The sequence below is a fragment of the Mustela lutreola genome, chromosome 2, assembly GCF_030435805.1.
Source record: "Mustela lutreola isolate mMusLut2 chromosome 2, mMusLut2.pri, whole genome shotgun sequence".
Classification (NCBI taxonomy): Eukaryota; Metazoa; Chordata; class Mammalia; order Carnivora; family Mustelidae; genus Mustela; species Mustela lutreola.
The window spans coordinates 84,105,730-84,128,381 of NC_081291.1; the positions used below are offsets into that span (position 1 = coordinate 84,105,730).

At 37.7% G+C, this 22,652-nt stretch overlaps 1 protein-coding gene and 1 non-coding gene across 3 annotated transcripts in view; both read right to left on the bottom strand.

Moving 5' to 3' along the window:
* Positions 1–22,652, bottom strand: part of UBE2E2 (ubiquitin conjugating enzyme E2 E2) — a 382,217-nt gene that overhangs the window by 17,966 nt on the left and 341,599 nt on the right. The gene's annotated exons all lie outside the window — the stretch shown is intronic.
* On the bottom strand, positions 19,651–19,784 carry LOC131826091 (U4 spliceosomal RNA). Its single transcript, XR_009351410.1, has one exon. It is a non-coding gene; the product is annotated as a U4 spliceosomal RNA (small nuclear RNA).

Here is a 22,652-nt window from a genome sequence, read left to right on the forward strand (position 1 = left end):
TTCTAAAGGAATTTGTCACATCCTTATAAACTCCAAGGAAGGCTACTTAAGCCTCGTTTGTGTACAAGAGGGTAGGGAAATACAATGACAGACTAACTTGCTAATAAAGAACTGAGAATTTACTTTTGAAAGAAGCTATGGATGAAGTCTGGTAGGCTCTTAATCTTCGGAAAATTGAGTAAATGACTAGGAAGTTGAATCTCATCAACAGTATGAAACACATTACTGATAGATAAAGAAAGAAATAATGATACAGAACATACTGATTCTGTGTGCAACATCTCAGAATCATGAAATGTTACTGTTTGTTTTCAAACTGTATAGGATTTTATTTATTTAATTAAAAAAAAGATTTTATTTATTCATTTGACAATGAAAGAGAGAGAGAGAGAGAGAGAGAGAGCACAAGCAGGGGAAGTGGCAGGGAGTGGGATAAGCAGGCTCCCATCAAGCAGAGGGCCCAACATGGGGCTTGATCCCAGGACACTGGGATCATGATGTGAGCTGAAGGCAGATGCTTAACTGACTGAGCCACCCAAGTGCCCCCTGTGTAGGATTTTAATGAGTTAATTTAAAATATAAATTTTGGAGGCACCTGGCTGGTTCAGCCAGTAAAGTCTGTGATTCTTGATCTGAGGGTCATGAGTTTGAGCCCCAAGTTGGGTGTAGATTGCTTAAAAATAAAATCTTAAAAAAAAATATAGGGGCACCTGAGTGGCTCAGTCAGTTAAGCATCTGCCTTTGGCTCAGGTCATGATCCCAGGGTCCTGGGATCAAGCCCCGCATCAGGCCCCCTGCTCAGTGGGAAGCCTGCTTCTCTCTCTCCCACTCCCTCTGCTTCTGTTCCCTCTCTTGTTGTGTCTCTCTCTGTCAAATAAGTAAAATCTTAAAATATATATATATACACATGCATATGTATTTATATGTACATATACATATATATGTACATTTATTTATACTACACACACACATTTTGATGGTATTGAGGAAGAAATGTTGCATTCCTAAGATACACACAGTTTAGTCACTTGAATGGCATAAAAGATAAAATTCTAAAACATAAGTTTGTATTATATATTTTAAGGATGAGTCTTTAACTTCATATAAATTTGATGAATGTACATAACACTAATGTTAATAAAGAAATAACAGGCCCAAAGTGGAGTCTCTTGTGCTAAGCCCAATGTTAGCAAATCAAGATTTAATACTAACCTAGCTGCCATTTCAGTCCCTCCTAGCAATGGAATCTTAACTGGTCAGTCTGAAATTTCCTGGTCAGTAGTAGTGAGGTAATCCACCTGACAGACCCCTGAAGAAGCTGGGGGTAATCTGCTTTTTCCTTATCTCTCCCCCCTTCTGCCTATGAGAGCCTTCCATTTTGTTCGGTACCTTGGAACTCCTTTCCATTTCTATTTGCTAGATGGGATGCTGCTCGAGTCAAGAATCATGGAATAAAGTAATTTACTCAGCTGAATTTTGTCTAACACTAATTTCATCTTAAATCTAGGATCAGCTGGTTTTTTAATACTGATAAAATGTCAACAATTCTAATCTGCTTTCTTTTTGTGTTTATTCTGAGGTTTTGTCAGGTACCACTTTTGGTAAAAGTCTTCTCATGTCTCAAAAATTCAAAGAACTATTGTTAATGGTTGGAAAAAAAAAAAGGAACAGAGGCATTTAGAAAACCAAACCATTTCCTCCAGAAACAGATGTCCAATTTTGGGTGGCTATGTACAATCCATTTTAAAAGCGGTGTCAGTTTATTCATGTAAATGGAAGGTTAAAAATCATTCATTGACCAAAACAAAAGCACCAAAGTTATGGCTACAAGCATACTGAAGTACTCTGACAAGACATTAAAAAAGCTTAAGACACTGTAATGGAAAACTACTTCACTCCATGCTCACAAGTCATGCTTCTTTGTAGTTCTCCTCTTTTTGCCTCAAAAGGTTATAAACTTTATAATACCACTGATCCTTTCTCTAGCATTTCGTTTTACTAACGTGTGACCAAAGGTTTCTATCATTCCATTAGAAAGGAAATGTAGAGCCTTTTGGCTATCTTAACAATGGAAGCCTGTCAAGTAACTTACTGATTTTGCATAGATTTACATAGATTAATTTTATGATTTATACAAAAAAGTACATTTCCCCCCCGGAACCATTTTCAAATTGATATGACGACCTTAGGGTAGATATAATCAAGGTGATTAAGAATCAATATGAAAATGTTTATTATAAATTCAGAAAAGAAAGGACTTTTTAAACATTAATAATTTTATATAGTAACCACTATTGACATATTTTGGAAAATTCATTTTGTTATAAAATGCCTAGCTCCTATGGCAACATGTAAATGTGTTAGTAGTTAAGACAACTGGCCGAAAACAGCAGAAAATGGAGGAAAACAGGCTTCTAGAATTTTAGTCATCCTAGAGGTCAGTGTTTTTCTGGATGATTTATGACCATAACTACATGTTCAAAGCCTTGAGTGCTAACTCAAGAGCATTTCAGTCTGTGCTTCATTCATGTGGTAAAAAGTGATGCAAAGATGAAGTTAGCTAGTAGAGATGCCACAAAACCTTATATTCTTTTTTTTTTTTTAAATTTTTTATTTTTTATAAACATATATTTTTATCCCCAGGGGTACAGGTCTGTGAATCACCAGAAAACCTTATATTCTTAAATGTTCAGAAGTATGATTTGTAAAAATATCGTCACAAAATAAGAAACAGTGATCCAGACTATTCATAATGAAGAGAACCAGGATTCCTGATTGTGCAGACACTGAGCCGCAGGGTGGGTATACACACGTGAACGTACAACCTTTTCTGTGTACACCTACTTAGTTCTCAGGACTGTAGAAATGCCCAAACCCAAAATCTCTTCTTGGTGACTTCCTTGTTTAGGCCCTCTTTCCCTTATGCCTCAATAATAGCAACATCTTAATTCAGTCAAACAGATATTTACCATCAGCCTTCTATAATGCAGGACATGTTGCTAGGAGTAAGGATGTCGTCTTCCTGCCCTTCTGTCTAAAATTTGGGATAAAACAAACATTGGTCCTCCTTCAAGACCAGTGGGCAGTGCCATATCTTAAATAAATTAAGGAAATCCAGGTCTAGTCAACACCCACAGTCCCATAGGAATTAGTATACAATGTAGAGTATTTTTACCAACATTTTGACTGAAACTTTATATACACCCTGTATTAGTGTGCTCAGACTAATACCACAACAAAATACCATCGAGTAGGTGGCCTGAACAACAAAAACTTATTTCTCACAGTTCTGGAAGCTGGAAAGGTTCAAGATCAGGGTGTGAGTCAATTTGGTTTCTAGTAAGGACTCTCTCCCTGCCTTGCCGACAGCTACCTTCTCCCTGTGTGCTCAAAGACGGGGAGAAGAAGTGTCCTCGTGTAAGGACACTAATCCTACTAGTATACCCCATGACCTCGTTTAACTTTAAATACCTCCTTATTGTCCCTATCTTCTCATACAGTCACATGGAGTTAGGGCTTTAACATATGAATTTTGAAAGGACACTGTTCAGTGAATAGCACACCCTCAGAGGCTGCTTTTCCTGGGCCTGGAGGCCAATGATAGGAAGCCATGTTTAACACCTCCATCCTCTTTTCCTGACATTAAGTCCTCTCTGGTCAGCTATCCTTCTCAAATTCTCATCCATACAATTTCCTTTTTTGTCCTATACTCCTTCAGAATAATCCTCTCCAGCTGACCCCAACCTTGCTAGCCACACCCTCTCTAAGCTTCAACAAACAATATGCTATTTATGTACTTCCCTTATTCCTGACCCACCCTCCATTAGACTGTAATAGCTAGAAGAATATTTCCCATAGTAGCAGTGATCATAGCCCTCATAGAATCTCCTGTAGAGTCTAAAACAGTTCTTTCCAAGTTTTGGCGCTAAAAATAAATGTGTTGAATCGAGTGCCTGAGGATTCTCTAAAATTATAGTAATTAATAATAATTGCAATGGCTATTTATTAATAGGCCAATTTTAAATGACTACTTTAATAATGAATAGGAAAATGATTTTATGTTCAGAAATCTGTGAGAATAATTTGTGTGAAGGCAAGTATGTAAACAGAATACTGTGAAAACATTGGGGTAGACGAAGAATAATTTGAAAAGATTGCTAACCCCTGGACATTCATTCAAGAGAGACTTGCAGAGTACTGTTAAAATGCCAAGAGCAAGCTATCCTGTAGCTAGAGGTATCCTGGAAAAGATATTGGCACCTTATAATCACCAAATGTCAATATTGGCAGAGGTACTACTAAACACATAAGAAAATGGATGCTACACAGAATATATGCAGGGAACACTCACACATATAAAGGTTGTGTAAAGGTTCTGAAGTCCTTCAGAACTAAAGTCAGTTTCCTCTACTTTACCCTAAGCTGGGCAATTCTGAGCCCACAATTTAAATTGTGTTCCTAGAGGAGATTTTGAGTGATGTGTACATTATAAAATGTGCAAGTGAGTGTGCTACAATCGACTTTGGTGATGAATAAATCAGTTAAGAACAATGCTGTGTTTGAGGGTGATTTGTCTTAAACCAGCTTCTGGAATCTTACCCATGCAGAGTTCTCCTCTTTCTCTTCATGATCTCTTTGTACAGATTCCTAGGACCCTCTGAATGGGGAGTGGGGGTGGTTTCAAGGAGACAAGGCATCTTTGTTTGGGGCAGATGGAAGGGGAGTGGAATGTGCTGACTCTACCTCTTGGGTCTAATGTGTTTGGCTATTAAGGACCCACCCTGGTAAGGATGTCTGATGACTGAGAAAGAGTGGAGTTACTGTTATATCATGCCCCATTTCATGCTTCTACCCCTTGAAAGAAGGGTGTTGAGTCTCGTACCCAGACATAGGGCTGGAGACTGCAGAAAAGCTGATAAAAGCATTCTGGACTCTGTATAAGGGAGCACCATGTACCCTAGCCACAAGATTGTATGGGTAGAGAGGTTTTTAGCTGTAGGACATCCTGGTGGAGCAGGCATCCCGAGGCAGAGGGCTTCCATCATTGGTCACCATGGCCTTCATGGTGAATGAATACATGTTTTGGCCACAACTTCTGGTTTGTGATAATGTGAGTACTGTCAGACTTTTGTATTTTAATCTTCTCAAAGGCAGAGGGACTTTAACCTGAATATTTTAACTATTCCTTCTTTCTTTCCCTGGCCTTGGGCCTGAACCAGAGCTTAGTAAATAACTGTTGAATAACCAAGTGACTGAGCTTAAGGCATCAATGTGGTGTCCATGCATAGGAGCCGCAACTCAAATGTGTCACACACAGATCATGGTTGGGGCCATGTAATTGGCTGTTCAGAATTAGGCTCCAGAATCAAACTCCTTACCTATAAATAAGTTCTGACCATCCTTAACTGGGCAAATCACTTGAGCTCTCTGAAGCTATTCTCTCATCTACAAAAAGCAGGTTAACATTAGTGTCTACCTCATAAGGTGGTTGAGAAGATTAAATGAGAAAACTAATGAGAAGCACTGAATATAGTGCCTGGTACTTGGTAGGCTCAAACTTAGCTGTTGTTGTTAGCACCATATTCATTATTGTTACCACTAAGAAGCTTGGCAAAAGAATAGGAGAGAAGTTATCAGCCATGACTTACCCTCTCACTGCTTGGGTGTTAATGCTGCTGCATTCATTCCATTTCAGCTGCACTGGCGGGCAGAGAGGGCTTGCTTCTCAACACTCCTGTCTTTTCCATCCTGGGTCAAACTGTTACTCAACCTTCAGGATAAACTGTTTGGTGTCCCTAGGGAGCTGCTTTTATTTAATTATCTATTTATTTATCAAAGATTTTATCTGTTTATTTGACAGAAAGAATGAAAGAGAAGAAGCAGGGGGAGCAGCAGAGGCAGAGAGCGCCCAATGCGGGGCTCGATCCCTTAACCCTGGGACCAAATCTGAGTTGAAGATAGACGCTCAACCATCTGAGCCACCCAGGTGTCCCCCTGGCAGCTGCTTTTAGAAAGTCGATAGTGATCCTCTCCATTTGTTTTATTGTAGTAAAATATACATAAAATTTACCATTTAAACCATTTTCAAATAGTACAAACTCAGTGGCATTAAGTGCACGCACACTGTTGTTGGATTGTTGTTCTTTTATTATTATTATTTTTTAAGATTTTATTTCTGCATTAGACAGAGAGAGAGTGAGCACGCATGCACGCACAAGCAGGGGGAGGGGGAGAGGAAAAGGGAGGAGCAGGCTCTCCACCGAGTAGGGAAGTGACATGAGGCTCAATCCCAGGACCCTGGGATCACGACCTAAACTGAAGGCAGATGCTTAACCAACTGAGCCAACCAGGCATCCCTGGATGGTGATTCTTGAAGGACAATATTTTATGGCTTCCCCAGGGATGACCTATAGAACATTTTCCTTCCTCCTGGAGTCCACTGATGACCCTGACAATGACCAGGGGCCGCCTGGGTGATGCCTAAAGATCTGCTTCGGTTCAGGCACTGCCCCACATGCAGTCTCCATGCCTTGGGACTAACAGAGATGTACTCAGATCTTGGTCTAAGTTTTTTTCCATCATAAAAACATTTGTTTTCATAGGCAGTGAAGTCATTAAATGGTGGCTGGTGAGAACCCAACTGTGATCATGTGGATTCATAATTAAGACATGAAGTCAGACCTAATTTTTATCTTCTGAGCCACAAATAGAAAATCTACACGGTAAATAGATTGTCTGGGGGTGGGATGACAGCATGGGGGATAATAATGTTATCACTTATTTGACTACTTAAATTGCATAACACCTACTGCCTTTGAAACTATTTAAAGAATGTTAGACTAGAGAACATTTAAAGAGGAAAACGTCACAGTCATTTAAGAATTTCCTCCTTGGTGTTAACAAACTTTTTTCCATCCTATCTTTTAGTTGATTACTACAAAGGCCATGTATGTCACTGAAATAATGTATTAAAATAAACACACATTACACATTTTATAAGTAAAAACTGAAATTTCTCAAAAAGCATTCTAATTTCTATTAGGAAGACCACAGAAGAAATAAGAGGGGTACATTTTTCCCTTGATGCCTCGTAGATGAAAGATGATGCCTGTTCCTATGCTCCCTTGTTCTCAAGAGGGTACAGCTCTAGGAATCACTTTGCTGATATCAAAGAGGAGCTGAAACAACACTTCTTTACTAAAACCCCGTGAAAAAAGTGGAAATTAATTCTCCTGTATTTCTGAAATGTGTTATTTTTATTTCCTAATGAGTTTCTAAGGCTCTGTAGATTAACATAGTACAAGTAAGCAGTAAATGCACACATTACTAATTATTCATAGAAAAGGAGACACAGAGGGGAAACTTTATAATTTTAGGAATGAATCATCAGTAATTTGAGTGAACGGAAACAGGCTGATGCTTTGAAACTATAACGAGGCACAGAGAACATTCACAAAGTACAGTCTTGGTAACAACAACTTACTGCAAAGTTTGAATAGAATAGTTATTTGCACCTTTCTACCACAACGTAAGTTTCTGCTCAGTTTAACATACATACGGTATTTTGATTCTTATTAAGCAAAAGACATACTAGACAATTCTCAGGCATTTACTTTACATGAAGGTTAGGACCCAGATAAATTTGAAAATATTAATTAAAAATTACTAATGCTTCAGAATTTAACTTAAAAGCTTGCCCTTTCATCAGCTAAAATCTAACTTTAGGTTTTCTCATTTTAATTTACTAATTCTTAAAATTTTTTAATTATATAAAAATTTTAAATTATTTACTAACCCTTAAAAAATCAAACAATAAAACAAATATAGAAGTAAATCATGAAAATCCTCTCTTACCTTACACCTTCAAATTCTAATTCCCCAGAGGGTAACTGCGTTTTAACAGCTAAAATTCTAAACTTTAACAGCTAAAAATTCTAAAAATTTTCTATGCATGTTATAGTCAAATATGTATGTGTGTGTGTGTGTGTTTATGTGTACTTGGCCAGTTTTATTTTTTAATAGATCAAACTACATAGTATTGTGTATTTATTTGCCTTTTCCCTTTTTCAGGGTTGCAGAGCATCTATTTAACCATTCCCTAATGACACCAGTAAGAATTCCCCAGTTTGTTGGTATTATAATGTCATGGAGAGGTCCTTGTACCTATATCTTAAAGCACTTGTGAGTATTTTTACAGGAGGTATTCCCAGAAGTGCAATTACTGGTCAGAGGTTATGTGCATTTTACATTTTGCCAGGTGACTCCAAATTATCCTTAAAAAAAAAAAAAAAAAAAAAAAAAAAAACTAGTACCAGTTTACATTCCTAAAAACTGTGTCACTAATCTTTTGATTTTTTGTCAATTCAGTGATTAAGAAATGAAATCTCCAGTTGGTATTTACTAGAGTTTGAAGATCTTTTCCTATGTTTCCTGGTTGTATTTTGAGTTCTATGCATTGCTTGCTTAGATCATTTTCCCAAATGTTTACCAAGTTGCTGGTTTTTCACTTGTTGATTTATAGTTCTTCCTCTTTTAGGCATATTAAGTCTCTGTCCATTATATATGTTGCAAGACTGCTATCTGTGAGCAATTTAGGTATTTTTGCCATATAGAATTAAACAATTCTTACATAGTCAAATCTGTTGATCTTTCTTCTTTATGCTTTTTTTGGTTTTCATCTTGCTTATAAAGGCCTTTCTCCAATGCCAAATTTTACTTTAGAATGTGCATAACCTTTGGTATGTTTTATTGGAAATATCTTTTTTGAAATATATTTCCACTTGGTATAGAATTCTAGGTTTACAGTTTTTCCTTTAGCACTTTAAAGATATAGTGTGACCATCTTTCAGGTTGCACAATTTTCCAATAGACATTAGCTGTCATTATCTTTGCGTTTTTTGTAATAAAATGACCATTTTTCTGGGGATGGGTCTACTTTTAAGAATTTTACTTTATCACTCTCAGCAATTTGATATGATGTGCCTGGGTGTGGTTTTCTTCTTTCTTCTGCATGAGGTTCATCACGCTTCTTTGATACGTGTTGAAAGTTCTCATCAAATTCAGTATATTACCAACCATTATTCAGTCTAATTCTAACATCTGTGTTGGTTCTAGGTTAGTTTCCAGCGAGTGGTTATGCTCCTTACCACGTGCCACCTTTTCCTGCTTCTTTGTATGATGATAATCTTTGGGTGCCAGACACTGTGGATTTTACCCTGTTGGGTGCTATTTTTTTTTTTAAGATTTTATTTATTATTTATTTGACAGAGATCACAAGTAGGCAGAGAAGCAGGCAGAGAGAGAGGAGGAAGCAGGCTCCCCGCTGAGCAGAGAGCCCGACATGGGGCTCGATCCCAGGACCCTGGGACCATGACCTGAGCTGAAGGCAGAGGCTTTAGCCCACTGAGCCACCCAGGTGCCCTGTTGGGTGCTATTTTTGCATATTCTTTAAAAAAAATTAATTATTAAGTTTTTTTATTTTTGAAAACTTTTTTTTTTTCCCTGAGAGAGAGAATCTTAAATGGGCTCCAGGCCCAGCACAGAGCCCAACACAGAGCCCAAGACTGGGCTCAATCTCACGACCTTGAGATCATGACCTGAGCTGAAATCAAGAGTCGTATGCTTAACCATCTAAGCCACCCAGGCGCCCCTTACTTTTGTGTTCTTAGAAATATTCTTGAGCTTTGTTCCTGGAGACATTTTAACCCTGTCTGGTTTTGCTTTTATGACCAGGTAGGTAGGTTGAAGCAGTGCTTACTTAGTCTAGGGCTAATTATTTTCCATAATCCAAAGCAACTCCTTCCTGTGTATCCAAATGTCCCATGAATTATGAATTTTTCTAGTCTGGCTGATGGGAAAAGCACTATTTCCTTTAATCCTTTAGGGTGGTTCTTATAGTATAAGACCTAAAATTAAGATTCAGCATTATATGCTGCCTCAACATCTCAGGCAAACTGGGAAGGCTTCAAATGGCATAACCACACACATCCTCTTCCCGACTGCTTCCAGGATATTTGGAGTTCCCTCTGTGTGTGCAGCTCTCTCCTCTCTGTACTCTTGTCTAGTGAACTCTCACTGCCTCAATTTTCTTGGACTCAGTTTTGTTTGCTCAACTTAGAGAGTCGGCTGGAGTCCACCCTGGTTCCCTTTCTAGCACTACAGACTGAAACTCTCAGAGGGCAGTAGTCTTTGTTTCCTACTGTGTATCAAGGATCACTAACCTTTCCTGCCTGAGTTCTGTGTCTTTAAAACCATGGTTTAATAAATTTTGTCTCTTTTGGTTGTTTCAGGAGGGAAGGTAAATATGGTTGTCCCTGTTACTGGAAGGGGAAGTTCCTCCCTTTATTTTTTAAAATATTTTTTCTTTCTTGACTGCCTTTTCTGGGACTCCAATTACGAGTATTTTAAACAGCCTGATGTCATCTCACAGCTCACTGAGGCTCTGTTCATTTTATTTTTTAGACTTTTATTTATCTTGCTTCATTACTGATAGTTTCTATCACTATGTTCACTTTCGTTTTTCAACTTTCCTTTACTGTATGCAAGCTGTTAATGCTATCCAATGTACTTTCAATGTCAGGTACTATATTGTTTATCTCTAGAAGTTTCATTTCCATTTTCCTCATATTTTTTCTCCTCACCATGTTTGTGTTTTCTCCTACCATCTTAAGCATATGGAATTTACTTATAATAACTGTTTGAGCATTCTTGTCTACTAATTCGATCATCTCTGTCATTTCTGGGTCTGTTACTATGGACTAATTTTTCTCCAGGCACGGATTCTATTTTCCTGCTTTTCAAATGCCCAGTAATATTTTATTGGATGAACAACATTGAATTTTACATTGTTGGGTGTTGATATTTGTTGTATTCCCTTAAAGAATGCTGTACTTTGATCTAACATGTCTTTATTTAGTCAAAGTTTGATTCTTTCAAGCTTGCTCTTAAATTTTGTTAGGGTAGATCCAAAGCAGTTTTTAGTGCAGAGATAATTTCCTCCTACTATATTAAGGTAGTATTTTCTGAGGATTACGTAAATTTCACTTATTGGGAGGTCTTTCTTCTCACAGACAGCCTTGTGTGAGCTTTAGGAATTATGCGGCCTACTGCTTTGTGTAGATTCCTTCCCTGGCCCCAAGTGGCTTTTTCTGACATATGCAAAGATCTAAACTTAGCCAGACTTGAGGGGCTCCCTTTTCAGTTTCTGGAGCATTTTCTCTGTACAGTCCCTCTTCTCTGGGTCTCTGTCCCCACAAACACAAGCCACTTGGGTCTTCCCAAACCCCTATCTCTGTCTCCTCAACTCAATGAGACTGCTGGGTGCTCTGTTGGGTTTCCTCCTCCCTGTACTGCTCCCTGTACTGAAACTACCTCTAGGCAGTGAGCTGGGACAAATGTGGGGCCCACATTTGTTTCTCCTTTCTCAGCCATCTTGGTCTCGGGCTGAACCACAGTTCAGTGTCTGATTTTCTAGTTGGGTAAGGTAAGAGTATAAATCTAATTCCTGTTATTTCCTTTGTGGCTAGAAGCAGAGGTCCACTCTGCTGTATTTGAAAAATATTACAAACAATCCAGATAATAAAGTAGAGATAGTTCAATAATTAAATTTACTCAATCCTGCCTAAAAATAGCTAGGTTTCACTTCTACCTCAGGAACACATAGTCTCTGAACTTTAGGAGTCTGTCAGTTGATAGATCCTGACAAATTTTAAGCTGTCTTGGGGTCTGAGACATATTTTATACAGGGTAAAAGCAAAAGAACAAAAGGAGTGGGAGTAAAGGTTTAAAAAGTTCAGTTGACTTGAAATAAGGCAAAGTTTCTTGGGAAGTTCTTTGGCCAGATGGAGTTACATACAGGCACACAGTTTGTACACTTTGTGGGCTGTGAATAGAGAAGCAGGCTTCATATTATAGATGGCAGAAGACAAGACTAAATATTTCAATTTTTTAGATTATAAAGATAGGAGCCTAAAGCAAATTGAAATAATTAAGTCAAGTTTGAATTACAATTCATTTTTCTTATTAGTTTTCCTTCTAGAAGGTAAATTCCATTACATATGAAACTCCAAACTCACAAAACTATGAATAAGCCATTTAAAAGATCTTGTGCGAGAAATAAAATGGCTTTTTTTTTTTTCCTTAAAGACATCTCAGAGGCCAGGTTCACCATAACTTGCAGAGCTAATAAAGACCTTCAGTTCAATACCTCCATACAAGGATACTCACAGCCTTCAAAATGTTTACAGAGGCCTATACACACCACTTTATCTTTACAATACTGTTGGCAAGATAGGGTCAGAAGTACTATCTTAATTCACAAATGAGGGCACCAATTTATCTAGTAGGTGAGAGAGCAGGGCAACACTCTAGGTTTCTTGACATATTCAACATTCAGTATAATTTAGCTCCTTTGACTTAATCTTTCTTAACATGGCAAGGTACAACCTTCATTGTGCTCATGATCTACCTGATATTGGTCAGTCTAGCAAGGGCCATCATAAGGTTTGCTGAAGAGATGTATGCATGCAAAGGTATGCCAGTACTACTTAGAGAAGTCAGGCATAAATACAGTGAGGGACAACAGCTTAGAGCTATACAACATAAACCATCTTATACTGTAGACTAACCCCAGTGTTTTATTTATTTTTTAAAACATATTTTATTTATTTATTTAAGAGAGAGGAGAGATAGAGTGAGCAGGAGTAGGAGACAAGAACTCCTGATGAGCAGGGAGCCTGATGTGGGGTTCATTTCTAGGACTCCGGGATCATGACCTGAGCTGAAGGCAGATGCTTAACCGACTGAGCCACCCAGGTGTCCCTCCAGTGGTTTCATTTAAAGCCTTGCCATCCATACACAGGACAAAGAAGTTCAGAACATCAAAAAAGAAATTTTCCCATGCATGTGATACTGCTTTGGCAATGCTTCTTACAGAGCACAGGGCTTTAATATAGTTCCCAAACTAGATTTTAAAAAGCTACTGTTTAAAAAAAATAAACAGAAATCAACTGTTCAACTGGAGGAAGAGGTCATGGCATTCAGAAGGTATGTACTAGCTAAGAATGGCCACAATTCCAACATTACTCACAGGGCTCAGCCACATTTTCAGAGATGACACCATAACCTTTTGTGAGGTTATTCCTGCCCTGGCACATGAGATGGACAGGAGCCATTGCTTGGCATGTGAAGTGAAATGGTATATTCCAAGGTTATACTAGATCAACAGACACTACGAGCTAAGTCATATGGTTATAGAGATAACACTAAATAAAGTTCTTTTAAAATAAAACCAAATAAAACATAGTTTGGATATCCTTCTTTTCTTTCTTTTTTAAAGAACATTTTTCTGGGTGAAAGAAAGGTTAAAAGAAAAGGGAGAGCAACAGGTGACCAATTAGGATAAAAAAAGAAAAGACGAAGAGAAGTAGCAGCAGAGAAACAAAGAGGCTGAAAATACAGAAAAAGAGAAGAGACTGGCTAATAGGAAAAGGGAGAGAGGAGAAAAACTAACCAAGGATAGATACACCACAAAGCTCTGTCCTAAGGAAATAAATATGTGCTGGTCCATTTCACTTTGCCATTAGCTCCAGCTCAGTGATTCCTGAGAAGGATACACTTCAGGCTTGAGGGAGGAGTCAAATAAGAGCCTGGGGTGAAGCTGGAGTTTGTACGTATGCACTCTGAAAACATATACAGTAGATCAGTTATTTTTATATTACACACTACAGGAAGTAAAGCAGTAAAGAGTCCCTGGGCTAATGTGGACAGGATAAAGATGAGTAAGAAAGCACTGCAGGGTCACAAAGGCTGGGAAACAGCTATATATAAGAAGTTCTAGTCACTATCTCTTTCAAAAAATGATGTGCAATTACATTACTTCTTAGATGACCTCGGATGTGGTTCATTCTCTTTCTCTTAATTGCTTATTCTCTTGGAATTTGTGAAAGAGGCAGTTGGTAGAAGGCAGTAATGAATAAGCTGATGTGAGAATGTAAGCAAAAGCCCAGTGGTTCACATTGCTTTGGCTATTTCTATCTGCAGTCAGAAGGAAAAACCTAATGCTTCATCTTAAGAGGATCACTATTCTTTCCAGTCTCCACACCTGGTCCCTGAGGATATTAGGCAAATACTAGCAAAATACAGAAGTTTCACGAACAATTCCTCTGTACATAAAGATTCTTTAAAAGTCAGTGTGATCATAGAGTGTGATCCTTAGTGCTACATGGGTGATGTCAATGGTCTCAGAAGGTGGTGCTCTCTGAAAGGTCACCTGAAGAGGGAATGGGACAGCCACATGGGGAATTGTACTAAGACAGGAAGGAGAGATCAAGGCATCACGGTCTCTAGGTGGAGAGATCCTTCTGAGTGCACAAAGGGCAGTCAACATCCTGTACAGTGTTTTATGCTGTTAGCAATTTTAAAAATTACTTTTAATTTTTAAAATTATGTTCAGTTAGCCACTGTACAGTATATCACTGGTTTTTGATGTATGGTTCAATGATTCATTAGTTGCATGTAACACCCAGTGCCCTTCTTAGTACCTATCACCCTGTTACTCCATCCCCTCACACCACTCCCCTCTGTAACCCTCAGTTTGTTTCTTGGGGTCCACAGTCTCTCATGATTCATCTCCTTCTCTGATTTCTACCCTTTCAGATTTCCCTCCCTTTCTCTGTGGTCCTCCATGTTATTCCTTATGCTACACATATGAGTGAAACCGTATTAGAACTTTCTCTGCTCGACTTATTTCACTTAGCATGATCCCCTACAGTTCCATCCATGTCAATGCAAATGGTGGGTATTCATCCTTTCATGATGGCTGAATAATATTCTATTGTGTATATGGACCACATCTTCTTTATCCATTCATCTGCTGAAGGACATCTCGGCTCCTTCCACAATATGGCTATTGTGGACATTGCTGCTATGAACATAGGGATGCATATGCCCCTTCTTTTCACTACATCTGTATCTTTGGGGTAAATACATAGTAAGGCAATTGCTGGGTAATAGGGAGCTCTATTTTTAACATCTTGAGGAACCTCCCCCCATCAGGGAAATACAAATGAAAATGACAATGAGATACTACTTTAGCCCAGTTAAAATGGCAAAAATCAAAAGACAGGAAATAACAAATGTTGGAGAGGTTGTGGATAAACGGGAACCCTCTTATACTGTTGGTGGGAATGCAAGCTGCTATAGCCACTCTGGAAAACAGTGTGCTGTTAGCAATTTTTAAAAATGTATTCACTTAAAATCCATGCTATGCCATTTATAAACCAGGTACAGGTGTTACCGCTAATAAATATTATTAGAACAGTTCCAATTATCAATAACAAACCTATTATATTACCAAACCACCACAATATAGAAATGGACTAAATGAGGACAGAAGTGTAAATGGCAAAATAAATTAACCAACAAAGAAATAGCATTTAGAGTTTCATATGTAGCATACAGTGAGGATCTAAGAGAATTACATGAACCATACTCAGCTACTTAATAATCTCATGACTTCTACATATTTTAAATGATAGAAAAGATACCTGTGGCAAATGCCTACCTGGGAATAACAGCTGAAACCTTTCTGCTCATGTGGAGAGCAAGAGACTACAGAACAGTTGGACAACAGAATCAGGAAGAGTAAGTCTTCCTGTTGGAACTAAATTGCTTAGCAGACACAGTTATTTCTCTCCTGACAAAAGCTGTAAATAAACCCACATAGTGAGTGCTATGGTAAAAAAAAAGTGACTACAGAAGGAAGAGGACCAATTTTAAAGAGTGACAAACTTACTACTTGTCTGAAGCTGTAAAAAAATGAAAGGAAAATTTTTTTTTAGAGGAATAGAAAAGACCTTTGACCTAAAATATATAATTTTTGCATAATTTTATCCCTATCATTAAAAAAAAACCCTTTTTACTCTAGAATGAGAAAAAGTCATCTTCTGGTCCCTTTTTACCATTGTAATCTTTTAAAATCACCTTCATTAAAGAAATAATAAAGAAAAAGTTAATTAAAATCTACACTAAATGTTTTTGACTCTTCAGAAATTCCTCAAGCAAAGGAAAGAAAAAGATAGTCTTTGAATCACTCCTTGGGAGAACAGTTGTGAGGGAAATACGCATTCCCATGTGAGGAAGGAATGGTGCCTATTTATACCGAGAGTCTGCTTCACTTTTCAATTTCTTATTTGTGCTTTCAGAGCCTTCCACTGACAACATAAGAAACACGTTGCTTCAACAGTTTTATGCAGTCCCCCCTACTAAACAGCATCAGATGCCAAAGACTTGAAGATGCTTCACGGGAGAAAAACACCTCAAATACAATTTGCTATATTTTAAACTAAGAAAGACACTGATTAATTGATATTAGTGGAGGAAGAGGGCAGTTTTGGGAGAATGTAGAAATTGATAAGTACTGATCTAGTCCATCCATTTCCTTATTAGTGTTTCCCTAAACAAAAAAGAGATCATTGGTGATTTCTAAAAAGGAGAACCCAAAATGATATTTTCTAAAAAAGTAAATTGAAGAAGAGAATTTTCATCATAAATTAATATATACAGCAGCTGTGAGATCGACTTCCAAACCAATAAATTAGAGGTTATTGTTGCAGGGTCAGCAATCGACTTTTTAACCAAAAACTTGGAGCAATGGCTAATCCCTGTGTCTAGATTTATATTAATTAAGGGGCAAAAAATATGCATAGGGAAATACTAAGGAGAAGCAGGTCAAAGCCAGGGCTAAACATTGAGGTCAGTGTGTCTAAATTTACACCAAGATTATAATGAGACAAATTTAACTGACAAATACACTCTGCTGAGTTTCATCAAATTTGAGTTTGCAAAGCAAAGAGTCTCAAATGAAAATTAAATACTTAATCTTTAAAGGATAGTTGATTTAAGAGAAATTTAATAAGTACATACTATTTCTATGAGAAAAGAAGAAAGATATTTCCATTTTGAAAAACAAAAAAGAAAACCCAGTACTGAGACATTATCAAGGAGTACATCTAGACCCTTTTTTCACCTTTAAGATATCCATGCTCCACCATGAAAACTATGAATATGCAACACAGCCAGAGTTCCCCAAATGCAACTCCCATATATAAATTAATGGCTTCTTTGTCTTGTTTGATAACTGCAACTTTAAATCACCTTTCACCAAATTGGACACAGACTCCTTTGAACACAAATGTGATGAATCCTAACTTGAAGCTATCCACAATACTCTGAATGTGAATCCACTGAAACAATGCATTTTCTGCAGGAACGGAACCATTCTGAATAAGGCTAATGTTAAAATACACCAGCCCTATTAAACCCTTGCCTAGATAAAAGTGTATACATTCCTCAGGTAGATGAATCCCCCTAGAGAGGACCAGGGGTGGCTGGCAGGCTTATGTGCCTTTTCCCCCAATGGAGCAGGACTATTTATTATTCACACACTGTAGCTGAACAATCTTTTTGAGAGCTTTTCTTATAAAAATCTAACTCAAAGCTAGATAAACCACAAAGTTCCATCTCCTCTAGGTCTCCATTTGTCCTTACTTCCCTTATGTATTTGAATTAGACTGTATACGAAGAACATGTTTTCATCACAGGAGCCAGTCTCGACAGAGTCAGTCATTGGAGTACATGTGGCCACAATGCTCTGAATAACCTTGCTGATGTGAGCAGTTGCATCGTAAGGTACTATCTATACCTGCCTACAGGCACTTAGCTATATGGGTTTTTGTAGGCTGCCCTCAGCACTTGAGTATCACAAAAAATATGACTTATTTGGGGAATGCTTTCAGAGGGAAGGCCGTGTTGAATTAGGGAGAAAATATCCTTATATTTTCAAGAAAAGATAAATTGGGGCATTCAAAATTCAAGCTTATAAGTGCTTTATTTGGCAATAGGTCCCTTCATAGTATACTTAAGCAGAAAATTCTTCAAATATATCTAAAACATTTTGATTTATGATTTTTTTCCAGGAACACTACTTGTCACGGAAAGAAATATGCCTGTAGTTTAAAGGAACTCCTGTGCTGCTTATTATGCAAATTCCTCACCAATATGACATGACCAAAAATTCAACACCTGTAAGAAGCATTAAGCTCTAGGATCTCTTACAGGACAAACATAAGGAGTAAGACACAAGAAAGAAGTTATTGCTGTTGTGTAGGAATGATTAGTATGACATGCCAGACACATTTTTTTAAAGTAAGAATTACTGTGAGCGTTGTTACTGGAAGCACCCTGCCCAGGCCAGATACTGAATGGAAGGTTTTTTAAAAAGTAAGGAAATATAAAGATAACTGCTTGGTAATTAAGGGTCTCAGACTCAGACACTGGTAGGGTTACATTAATTCCTAATATTTCCATAATTATAATGTTTCTCCTAAGACACAGTATGATCTCAAATATCCAAATTAAAAAGGCAACATGTTATTCAATCATCCAGATGTTTTGTCCATACAAGTAAATCCCTGGACAATTAGAGGATTTTTATTATGTTGTTTTCAAACTCTCAAATTTCCATATTAAAACACCATAGAGCATTGTTATGATTTCAAATATATATTATTTAAATGTGTTGTTTAAATAATTTATCTTCATTTCTTCTTATAAAGAAAACCAAGACTACCAGTAGCCTACTGTGTGCAACACATCCTGCATACTTCAGTAATAAATATTAATAGAAATTCTAACACAGCAACTTATTCTGAAGTTTACTCTATTATTTCTTTAAAAAGGGTTGCTATGAAAGTTAATAAGTATGAAGCAATATTATCTAAGAATATTTAGCCTGTCTGAAAAAAGTCCTTGATAGCCTATAAAAACACCCAAACCTTAAATAAAGGTAAAGTTTTGAAGCTGACTGAGGAATATATTAGGATTTGTTACAACCATCTTTTCTACTTTATGAATGTGAAAAATCCACTTCCTCTCTGTCCTTGGTAAAGCAGAGTCTAAAGCCATCAAGTATAAACATTTTACTAGTATTTCCTACATGTGCTTAAACATATTAGGTCTTCATTTACTTAAAATTTCCTACAATTCATTAAAAATTACCAACCTGGTTGACATCCTAATTACACTGAGTTGGTGAAATTTTAGTGCTGTTATAGGACACACCAACCAGAATCTACAATGATGAAAAACAAAACTGTAAAACAAAACAAACCCAGAAAAGATATTATAGATCACCACCCTAGGGATTCATCTTCCTGCTTTAAAAATGCTGGTAGCATAGCTGTTACCTGGTTCAGTGGTAAGAAAACAAGTGAGAAAAATAAATACAAGCATGATAATACAAAGTTGTATTTTCTTCTTTACCAAAAGGGAGCAATTTCTTCAATGCCTCCCCACCCTTTTTAAGATTTTATTTATTTATTTAAGAGAGCAAGAATGTGTGTGAGAGAGAGAGAGTGAGAGAGGGAGGACACTTACATGCATAAGCTGGGGGAGCTGCAGAGGCAGAGGGAGAAGCAGGCTCCCTGCTCAGCAGGCTGGATCCCAAGACCCCAGGAACATGACTGGAGCTGGGAACATGACCTGAGCTGAAGGCAGATACTTAAATGACTGAGCCATGCAGGTGTCCCTGAGCCATACAGGTGCCCCAACAGGCACATTTTGAATGCAACCCATATAAGAGCAAATAAGGTATAGTTTTTACCATCTTTAAAAGAATCAATCTACCAAGGAGATATATATTTAAAAAAGTAACAGAGTTTTTCAATTAGCAATAATCGCGCCTCGGATAAACTTCATTGGCTACGATACTGCCACTGCGCAAAGCTGAAAGTAACAAAGTTTTTGTAGGTCAGCACTTTTGGACAATGATATAGCAAAAAAATAATAAACTGCTAATATTCTTTTTGACCTAGACAAACTGGATGTTCAGGAAACCTAGCAAACTGATTGTTATGTTAGATAAAAACTTGCCTACACAAAGTAGAACTATCAAGTGTTGATTAGGATACCTGCTTTGTCAAGGAGTCATCTCTCCCCTATATTCTGAAGCCACTAATTCCTTCTAGGCAACTCTGACTCAACTTCTTTCTATGTGTTTCACTACCTGGCAATTCAAAACCTAAACCCATGGTCAGATAATTTTAGCTTTCTTTTCTCATCCTGTGTTTTCTAGAAAATCACAATACTTTGATAAAGTACCATAAAATTGGATCTTTTAGTTTACATTATTATATACTAGTATCCCTTGTAAGACAACTAACGAGTTCCTTTCTACAGAAATAACAAGGTAGGGAAACACATTTATAAATATATTGGTACCAGAATTGATACCTTTTTAAAAAAGATTTTATTTATTTATTTATTTATTTATTTATTTTAGATGGGGAGGAGAGATCCATTAACAACTGGGGCTGGGGGCAGAGGAGGAGGGAAAGGGGCAGAGGAGGAGAGAGAGGGATAAGTAGACTCTGCACTGAGCACAGAGCCCATTGTGGGCTTGATCCCATGACCCTGAGATCACGACCCCAGCTGAAATCCAGAGTTGGATGCTTAACAGACTGAGCCATCCAGGCACTCTGATATTTTGTTTTTTTCCATGTATGATGGTACAGAATCATTTCTGTGAAACTTCTTTAACTCACAAAACAGATATGTTCTTCTCTTTAATAATGTGTATTCCCTGATTTTGTTCATCCTTTCAATGAATCTTCAGTTCTTCTAGGGCCAACACATCATGGATGGCATATTTCAAATAGATCTGAATTAGCCTATGGGAACCTGTGGTTTTAGAGGGGGCAGGGTGCCAGGATTCTGCTGATAATACTGAGTTAGAACCCAAAGTCCTTTACACATTTTTTTGGACCTGACTTACTCTTCTGGCTTTTAAAATATCAGATAGATTGACTACTTACATATAAATATAGCTTTCCTTTACATAAGGTGTCAGAGAAGTTAAGACAATGAATTATAGCCTATCTACATCCACATTTGAAAGTACTGATTAGAATGACTTCTGGAATTTATCAATGTGACATTTTAGAAGAGAGCCAGTTCTTCACAAAGAGAACAGCTTGAAGTTAGCTTTATGTTGTACCATATATTTCTAGTTCACAATTTTCTCACTTAAAAAAAAAAAGTCACAAGCATTAGGAGAAATCTTATGTCTATGTACCCATATTTAATGTCTTTTTTAGAAAAAAATATATTTTTGCATTCCTGCTGTAAGGGCCTATTTAGCCAGAGCGGCCCCACCTTGATTGAACAGCCATTTTGTTGTTTATGCAGTAAAACTTAAATTAACACCCCACCCCCCCACCCCCCCGCAGGGGAGCTTATTTAAAAGCAAGTCCAGGAAACTAGTCCCAGGTAACAAAGCCCCAATACGTGGGTGGGTCAGGTCAGGTAGAGATAACAGCCCAAATGCAGGGATGAGTCGGGTCAGGTGGAGGCATCCAATCAGTAAAGCGCACATACTGTTCCCTAGCTACCAAGGAGTGTGGGCCCCGCCTTTTGGGCGCCAATTCTCACCAAGGTGATAGGCTAGTTCAAATGTCTACTATAGGGTAAACTGTAATTCAATTGGTCACTTATGTGTGACCTAGCATGACTGTGCAGCTTTCTCTGTGTGTTATAATCTCATTCGCCACCTGTGTGGCCAGGCCCAACCACATGGCCTTTGCTCTATAAAAGTTAGTCTGTGAGGCAGGGAGGGGTTGTGCTCTCTGTAAGAGGCATGGCCCCAGCCAGTTGGTTTGATTCTCAATGCTTGGCACGAAATAAAGCTTTGCTTGACCTTCGCTTTGTATCAGTCTCGCTCCTTTAATCATGGACCCATTACTGGGGGATCCAACACTGGGGACCCAACACTGGAAAGAGAGTCAGCTTTGAAAACAGGTAGGTTTATTGTTTTTAGAGCTTCATCTGAATTTCAATTAAAGAAATTGTTCTTTGCCACTTCTCAAGTGTAGTAGAGTAGGATGTGTAGAAGCCAGGTCCATGCTGTTACAGGAGGAAGTAGGATCCTCTTAGAAGTCCATTTATGTACCTTTCATCAGTCTAAGAGCTCACAAGCTTAGTATATATAAGCTACACAAATATGCCTTGTCGAAATAATTAATTCTACTTTATGGTCCCCATTTCCTAGCAGTTGTTATCAATTATAAAATTTTCATGCTTAGTGACACAATTTATTATACAATCATAACCAGGTCAAAGATAAGCAATAAATAACAATCAAAGTTAGGTATCTGAGACAATTTATGGATAAGGATTCTACCAGTTATTTAAAAAACAGGCCATAAGTGATCGGAAACAAAGGGCTGGGACATTGGAGAATGAGGAAGAGGCCATTCTCTGACCTTTTCCAAAACACTATAAAAGAGCCATTGGGAGCAAATTCCTCTTTCCATTTGCTCAGTCCATTTGAGAAGAATAAAGCTCTTAGCAATGAAGCTGCAGCTGTGCTCACCCTCGGCTTAATCATTGTGTAAGGCTGAGGGTTAATTAGCTGCCATTCTTAGCTCTATTTGTTGTTCTAAGAAAGATATGCATACATCTAAGACTGGGATTAACCAATACTTGATATTTATTTGGAAGGTACTGGGAGGTACGGGGAAGAGCTCACCCATCTTGAGTGTTGATATTTGTGGGTATGCTCAGAGCATTTTCATATGAACTGACCTGTACAGTTCTGC